This window comes from Penaeus monodon, chromosome 35, assembly GCF_015228065.2.
Source record: "Penaeus monodon isolate SGIC_2016 chromosome 35, NSTDA_Pmon_1, whole genome shotgun sequence".
NCBI classification, from domain to species: domain Eukaryota; kingdom Metazoa; phylum Arthropoda; class Malacostraca; order Decapoda; family Penaeidae; genus Penaeus; species Penaeus monodon.
This window is the reverse complement of record NC_051420.1, coordinates 18,456,599-18,466,299: the sequence shown is the minus strand read 5'-3', so window position 1 is coordinate 18,466,299 and position 9,701 is coordinate 18,456,599.

Sequence of the window (9,701 nt, the reverse complement as noted above, 5' to 3'; positions counted from 1 at the left end):
ATATATATATAATATAATATATAAAATATATATATAATATTAATTTTTATATATATATAATATATAATTATAATAATATATAATAATATATAATATATATTTTATATATATATATTTAAAATAAATATATATAATTTATTTCAATATATATATATATAATATAATATATATATATATTAAAGATATATATAATATAATTCATATATATATATATAAAAAATACTATATATATAATAAAATAACATAAATATATAAAATATATAAATATATATATATAATATATAACTATATAAATATTAATAAAATATAATATATATATATATTAATAGAAAATATATATAAATAATAATTTTAAAATATATAATAATATAATAGGAAAATATATATATATAATTAATATTATATATATAATATGTATATATATTTTTTTATTAATATATTAATAAAGTATTTAATATATTTATTTTAAAAATAGTAATAATTAAAAATAATAATAATATATATTATAATTTTTAAAAATATTTTAAAAAGATATATATAAATAATTAAAATGTAAATATATATAAATAATGTTATTATATTATATTAAATTTTAAAATATAGATATATAATATTTAAAATAAAATATATATATATTATATATTATAATTATATATTTTTAAAAAAAATTTTTTAAAAAAAATTTTAAAAAAAAATTTTAAATAATTTTTTTTTTTTTTTTTTTTTTTTTTTTTTATAGTTTTTTAAAATATTTGATATATTTTTTAAAAATTTTTAAAATTTTATATTTTATTAATAATTTATTTATATTTATTATATTATATGTTTTATTTGTATAAATGTATTTTGTATAAATTTTTTTGGTTTTTAGATTATATTAAAAATATAAATTTTTTATAATTAAATTTTTATTATATATATATATATATATATATATATATATATATATATTCATAATTTAAGCAAAATCCATTTGCTCTCGAGTGTGTACGACTGATATATAAGAATAAGTTTTCCCAAGTTTTCAAAAGGATGTTTATATATTCAAATTCTAATTAACAGTGAGATCAATCCTTTGCTACTTATAGTCACTTCCTCGTTTAATTAATTACATTTACTTCAATAGTGGCTCGTACTTCTATTTCACCCAAGAGATGGCACGCACTCTGGGTCCTGTTTCCCGTCTGATAATAGACTTCAAGCCTTTAATCTTTAACGCTTTCCTCTCTCCGACGTTCGGTGAGCCTTACTCGTATTGGATTTCATACACACATACAGGCACTCACACACATGATCAGGCTCTGTATGTCCACTTTTATTTCGAAGCATACATTTAGAAATATACTTCAATCTATATCACTATATCTACATACAAAAATAGCACAAATAATTCGAGTTTCTTCCTTAGCAACAACAGCAAGGGAAGCAGCCTCCAGTCTTTACATCATCCGCAGTCAGCCTCAGGGGGGGAAAAATCGCTCCTAAGAAGAAAAAAACCTCGCCGGGTTCTTCTTCGTTTTTCGGCGCCGGGATTTTTTATTTTACTTACTTCAGTTTTCCCTTCTTGACTTAAAGACAGAGAATAAGACGGAATGATTTTAGTTCTTATTTATTATAATTATTATTTATTTATTATTATTATCATCATTCCTTTTGTGTTATAAAGGCTATACATGGTAACTGTTAGTATAAAGATTATTACACAGATAATTATCTTAATGAGGCTGTTATTGTTAAAGTTTTTTTTTTTTTAAGAATTACTAAAATTTTATTGAAGACGGCTGGGGAAGATGAGGGATGAACACAGCGCGGGAGTTAGAATCCTACCCAAAAGGTCCGAGATCAGAATGAAGGTCGAAAAAATGCCAAAATCAAGGTCCTTCGAAAGAAAACTCCATCTTAGCCTTTGCGAAGGAGATCGTGACGTAAAACCGGATCATATAATCAACGTCAATAAAGTTATGTTTCTTATTACTGCTGATATCTGTTGGATTAAATGTACCTACGAACAGCTATACAAGTAAAATGTCGAGCATCAGCAAAATCCCATTGGGTAAATTGGAAGGAGAAGTAGGCTATTTGCCTTACAGAGGATTACGCAAGCCGGGAAGATATATACCGGCAATTTCAAGCAACCTCAAGAGAACGGAGAAGACAGACAGCGCTGCTCCTGCTTACCCAGTTTGAACTGATACTTACTAACTACATACACACACAAACACACACACACACATATATATTTATAGATGTGTGTGTGTGTGTGTGTGTGTGTGTTGTTGGGTGTGTGTGTTGGTGTGGTGTTTTTATACACAACACACACACACACACACACACACACACCATATATTATAAATATAATATAATATATATAATATTTTAATATATAATATGTATATGTTAGTATGTATATTATTATATTATATATTAATTAAAATTATATGTAAGATATAGTTATTTATATATGTATATATGTAAAATGTATATATGTAATTGTATATTTATTATGTATAATGTATTATGTATATAGGTATATATGTTATAGTATAATTAAAATATTATATATATATATATAAATTATATAATATAATATATCGTTGTATATGTGAGTGTGAGTGTTGATACACACACACACACACACACACACCAAACACCCCCAACCCACATATTATAATTTATATATATAATATATATATTAATATAAATATATGGGTGTGTGTGTGTGTGTGTGTGTGTGTGGGTTGTGTGCGGGGTTTGTGGGGTGTGTGTGTGTTGTGTGTTTTGGTGGATGGGTATAAGATTCCTAAACCCACACATAGAGAAAAAAAAGGGTTGGTGTAAAACAGCACTGATACGAAAAATATTTTATAACTTCAAAAAACACAGTATTAGGCACGATATAATATATATAATCACATAATAGACACGATATGATTAATGGCAAGAAATGATCGGGAAAAAAAAATCATTTTACACTAATCACCGTATTTAGATATGATATAATAATATGACAAGAAATACTCTGGAAATAAGGGTCAAAATTAGCACTGGTCCCAAGATGGGTGCAATAAATTTCGGGTTGGTGTGGGCAGTCGAGGTCGGTTTTAACCCAAATGTTCCTCTGTCCTTTTTACGGGTTTTTCCGGGTCGGCCGTAGGCGGGGCGATGACCCGTCTAAAAGGGAAAAGGTGGGCTGATCCAAGTGTCAGCTTGGTGCTATTTCTGATAGGGTGGCTGCGGATCGTCGCAATTCATAGGTCCGCCCTTTTATCGGCCCCTGAGGGTGAATTTTCCCATGATGGGAAATGACCAGATTCCCAGAAAGGTCAAATCGCAGGCATGCCCGGGACGCGCTTTTTCCGACCCGGGGTATACGAAACCGGCAGTTAAAAGGGCAATCTGTGTACTGTATTTGTCATATTTTCTCGGTCAACCCAATATAATACTTTCATATTTGCACTGTTAAATCCTATAAAAATTTCTTTATAAATATAATATATAAAAACTTATATATATTAAAAATTTTATATATATATATAAATTATATATAATAATAGTATATACACACATTAAAATTTTAATAATATATATATATATATATATATAATATATATATATTATTTATTATTAAAAATTTTGTATCACACACACACACACACAACACCACACCCCCCACACACACACATATATATATTATATTATTATATAAATACATAAAATAATATAATAAAAATAATAATAAAATAATTAAAATATAAAATAATATAAAGAATATAAAATATTTTAAAAAAGTAATACACACACACACCAAACACACACCACACCACACACACACACACACACACCACACACACAACACACCCCACATATAATATATATATATATAATATTATATATATATATAATAAAATTATATATATAAATATTATATATGAAAAAAAAATGAATCCACGCAAACAATCATAACATACAATATATGAAACACATCTGTGCATTACAATATAATTATATATATAGATATATAATATATATATATAAAAATAAATTATTATATATATAAATAGCGAGAGAGAGAAGAGACAAGATTGTTTTTTTTTAATTATACCCAAAAAAAAGTACGGCATAAAATATATATATAAATATATATAAATATATATAAAAAAAATATATATATTATTAAAAAAGAATATAATAAAAAAATTTTAAATATTATACATATAAATAAACATATTAATAATATATTTTTAAAAAATTTTATAAATTAATATATAATTATAGAAATATATTTAATATATATAATATATATATTATTTAAATAAAATATATATAATTAAAATGATATATGTAATTTTATATAATATATATTATATAAAATAGTAATTTTAATATTATATAATAAAAATTAATAATATATTTTTTTTATATTTTTAAATATATTACTATATTAAATATTATTAAAATTTTTATTTAAAAATTTTTTTTAATATATATTTTTTTTTTTTTTTTTATATATATATCTATATATATCTATATATATATATATATCTCATATTCTATATATATATCTATATCTATATATATCTTAAATATTCTACATATATATATAATCTATTATATATTATATATATAATATATCATCTCGATATATCATATCTCTATCTATTATATATATCATCTATACTATTATATATATATAATATCTATATATATCTATATATTACATATATATATGGAAGATCAGCTGGAAGGGGTTCCACAAGGGAGTTCCTAAGTGTGACCCTGTTTGCCATTGCTATAAATGACATCATACAGGGTTGTTCTAAGTTCTGTCTCATTTGATCTGTATGTGGATGACTTTACACTGTACTGCTCAGGAAGACGCTTACAGTATATGCAAGGACACATGCAGGCTGCAATAATCAGGTTGTACAGTGGACAAAATATCATGGGTTCAAATTTTCCCCAAGCAAGACCATGGCTATACATTTCCACAAATGAGATAAGTTCCATCCTTCCCTCTATTTAGGAGCAAACCCACAGCAAATTGTCCAAAAGGTGAAGTATTTGGGTGTATTTTTTGACTCAAGGCTTGCATGGGTGCCTCACATCAAACAGTTACAAGTGAAAGCTACAAAAGCACTTAGTATTTTGCGGGTTCTTTCACATCTATCTTGGGGTGCAGACCGCACAACGCTTCTGCGGCTTTACCAAGCGCTTATTCGTAGTAAGCTTGACTATGGATGAGAGGCTTATTCATCTGCAACTCCCACTGTTCTCTGGATTCATAATGAAGATCTCAGAATCTGTACTTTGGCTTTCAGGAGTCCCTATATGCTGAGAGTGGAGAACCACCTCTTTCATTACACCGGTACTATATGAACCTGATTTACTACACAAGACTACAAAGGATTCCGAGATCTCCTACATCCAGAATGGTTTCTTAATTTAAATCTCACTAAGCTTCTGGCTGTTGGAATTCCCCAATTCCCCCCCTTGGACTAATCAAGTTAAGTTTGATTTGGTCGGAATTGGGAAAGGGGAGAGATCCGAAGCAGAAGTCAGAGAGAGATTTCTTCAGCACATTTCTAAGTACCAAGGATTAGATGCAATATATAGAGATGGTTCGAAATCTGAAAATGGTGTGGGTTTTTGCAGCAGTGAGCAGAAGGAAGACTGCATCTGGCAGCCTTTTTCTAACTGCCTCGATATTCACTGCAGAGTTACATGCCATCCTTGCAGCAGTTAAGAAGACTAGAGATCTTATGAACCATTCTATTGTAATATATTGTGACTCTCTAGTGCCTTGCAAGCAATCAAGAGCTTAAACTCATCACATCCAGTAGTGAAGGAAGTTCAAGATTGGCTTGCATTGATGTCAACACGTAAAAAGAGTACTCTGTTGGGTGTCAGCGAATGTTGGTATAAGTGGGAATGAGGGAGCTGATCGGAAGGCCAAGGCAACTGCCGCTCAGCCCTGTGATGCTCGTTTTCCTCTCCCACACACTGAAGCACAGCGAGATATTAGAGATGACCTTGGCAGCTGGGTAACCAGCATCCATCCCAACCGAAAAGTAGAAGTTGTATTAACAAGACTAAAAATCGGGCACACAAGACTGACTCATGGGCCGATGATGGTTAAAAATGAGCACTTTGCGAGGGATGCGAAGAGCCATTAACGGTCGCACATATAGTGGAAAGATGTGCAACTTCTCAGACCAAAGACGTATGTTATTGTCTCCCCCATATACACTGAAAAATGTATTGGGGGAGAATTGTGACATAGAGGGCCTTATTAGTTTCCTTAGGGAGACAAATATTTTCAATAAAATTTAATTATGCATAATATTTATGCTATTATTTTATACACTTAGGGCATAATATTTATGCTTTGATTTTTAAGAGATTCATTTTTATTGTAAGATATTTATTGACATTTATAAAGTTTTAAATATTTTAATATTTCTATCTAACAAGGTATTCGCCGATAATGACCTTAGCTGTTGACGCGGCAGAAAATTTGAAATAGTCAATCAATCAAGTACGTGAAGAGGTGGAACAACTAGAAAAAACGAACACGAGGAAATACACGAGAGAGTCAGAGAATATCAGCTGAAAAAAGAACGACAAGAAGTACGACAGTTAAGGATAAAGATGAAAATTTCCTAATGAAAATAAAGACAAGCTTGAGAGATGGATGGAATAATGATGAAAGGAGTTGAACCAGAATTTGAGAGTGAACTTGATGGACCCAGAAACTACAAGAAGAAATAGAGCTTGCCATAAAAGGGATGAAAAACAGTAAGGCTACGTGAAGTGACGAAATTTATAAAGCTGCAGTGGACATAACAGTAACCAGAGAATATGAAAAAAAAACGCAGAATGCACTAAACATAGAACATCATGATCCAACTTACAAAAATAATGTTCAACGTAAGTTTTAACTGAATAAGACGAAAAGTTAAGGAAGATACATCCCAGGAACAATACGGATTTAAAAAAGGGGAGGGGACAATAAATACCATATACATGCTGAGAAATTAACTGAGAGGGCTATAGAAATGAAAAAAAAAAAAAAAAAATTACACTTCCCTTTCATTGATTTTGAAAAAAAATCTTTCGCCACAGACATGAGGAATATGATTAAAATGTTAGATGAGGGGAAACAACAGAGGGGTTCGTCATTAAAAGAAGAGTGAGGAAAGGATGCATTCTCTCGCCAGATTTATTTTCACTAAATGGACAAAAATGCATGGAGGATATAGACGGGATGGACAGAAAAACAACTAAGGGAGGAAAACTCTAAACTTACTGTTAGCAAGGAAGCTTTGTATGAAGGTAGGTAATGCTCCTCTTAAACCAATGTAATACAGTTTCATGAGTATGCCATGCTTCCAAGTCGTGTCTTAAGCCTTTTCAAGGTCAAAGAAGATGGCTAACATGTGACACCGATGTGCAAAGGAATTCTGTATAGAATCTGTGGTCGATCTCAATCTTCTAAACCCATATTGATATGGGGTAAGCACGTTTCCCTTTTCTAGCAGCCATGTCAACCTGAAGTTTACCATTTTCTCCATCAGCTTGCAGATGCAGCTGGTGGGAAAAATTGGTCTGTAATTTCCTGGTGTGGAAGCAACCATGCCAGGTTTAGGGACAGGAATAATAATAGCTTCTTTCCATGTGGATGGCACTGTGCCCTCCCTATAGATCCTATTGAATAGGTCAAACAGGAACTTCTGGAGCTCTCTGGTAAGTGAGTTATCATGAAATTTTGGAATATCGTCACTTACTGGGGCAGTCTTACGCAGAGCTGCAAAGCAGAGTCCATCTCCTTATGCAAAAATGGCAAGTTGTATGGTTCTGCTGCAGTCGTACTGAAGATCGACACTGGATGTCATTCTGTTCAGCCTGAAGAGTGGAGAATCGGATAGTGTAAGATGCTCTAGAGGAGATCTCTGCCATGGATTTACCTAGCTCATTAGCAACATCTTTTTTGTCTGTAGTGATAATGCCATCTATCTTCAAAGCAGGTGGTGCCATTGATGTGCTCTTTCCAGAGATCTTACCCACCTTGTCCCATACCCATGCTAAGGGGTTAATCGAGGAGACATACTGTCTCTGTGACGTCTGTCTGGCCTCCTTTAGCACTCACCTGGCCTTGGCTCGGGTCTTTTTGTGATGGATCAAGGTTACATCACTGGGACAATGTTTCAACTGCCTTAATGCAGCTTTTCTTGCTCTGACAGCTTGTTGGCATTCATCAGACCACCATAGTACCAGAGGTAAACGGGTACTGCCCGCTATTTTTGGGAATGGATGCTTCTGCTGCAAGGTGAATTCGTGATGTGAAGTGATTAACAACATCTTCAACACACTGGAAATCATTCACAGATCCTTGGAATACTGATTTATAAAGATTCCAGTCCACATGCTCAAGTCACCATCTCCGCACTCCATTGGCTGGAATACCATTCACCTCCTGCAAAAGTATTGGAATCAGGTGAATCAATTGACAGATCTATATTGGAGAATGTCTTAGTTTGAATTTGGAAATGTGTGGGAGTATCACTGTTCAGTAAAACTGCATCTACTCTTAAGAACAAGGACTCTAAGGCCCTTCCTCAAGGGTTGCACAAAGTGTCTCCCCAGAAGTGATGCCGACCATTGAAGTCTCCAAGAGTAGAAATGGATGTAGCAACTGCCCAAGTAGATCTTCCAAAGCATCTATGTTGAGATTATGTGGAGGAAGGTAGATGTAACAGTGTAAGGTAGTGTCAAGCCTATTCTCACAGCCTTCACCTGCAGTGTTGTCTGCAGGTGGTGGCCTGGAAGGGAATATCCTGACGTACCATTACTGCTACTTCTCCATGAAGTACAGTATCAAAAGTCCCATAATGGGCTTGAATTTGGAATCCTCTCAGGGAAATCGGAAGATTTTCCCTGGTCATAATCTCTTGTATGCACACACAAACTGGGTTACATGAAGCTATCAGATGTTGCAGTTCTTCATATTTTGCATGAATTTCCTGAGTTCCATTGGGTTAAGGTATCCAGTTCTTTAAACTACCTCTTCATAAGGTGTTTGGCAGCACCTGTGGTCAAGGTTTGCCACCTTTAGGTTGTCCCTTTCCAGGATCTTGGGAGAATCTTTTGAGGAGTTGTTTACCAGTGGAACGTTTGCCTGACAAAGGATGGACTGAGCCTTTGCTTCAGGGGCATTCTGCTTAGCAGTGGAGGCAACTGTGGATGTGGTGGCAACTGGAGCTGTCACCTTTGAGGCCCCTGGAGCTCTGCCTGACGGCTCCAAATACCCCAATTTGAGGAGTCTTTTGAACAGACTCAGGCTTCCTTTGTCTGGGCAAAGGGCATACCTGAGCCTTTGCTTCAGGGGCATTCTGCCTAGCAGCAGAGGCCCCTGTGGATGTGGTGGCAGCTGGAGCTGTCACCGTTGAGGCCTCTGGAGCCTTAAATGATGGCTCCAAAGACCTTACTTGAAGGAGGAGTCTCCTCAATAAACCCTCACTCTACTCCGTTTGTGTGGAAACTCACCAGAGCGTAGTCAGCAATTGGGACTGAGGTTTAAAGGAAGTGGCAGTCTGTGTGTAAGAAGTGGAGGCAAGTTGTGAAGGAGGATGGTAGAAGAAGCAAAGGATACCTGTGTCAAAAGTACACGGCAATCCTTTGCCTCGAAACTACTTCTCCTTGCA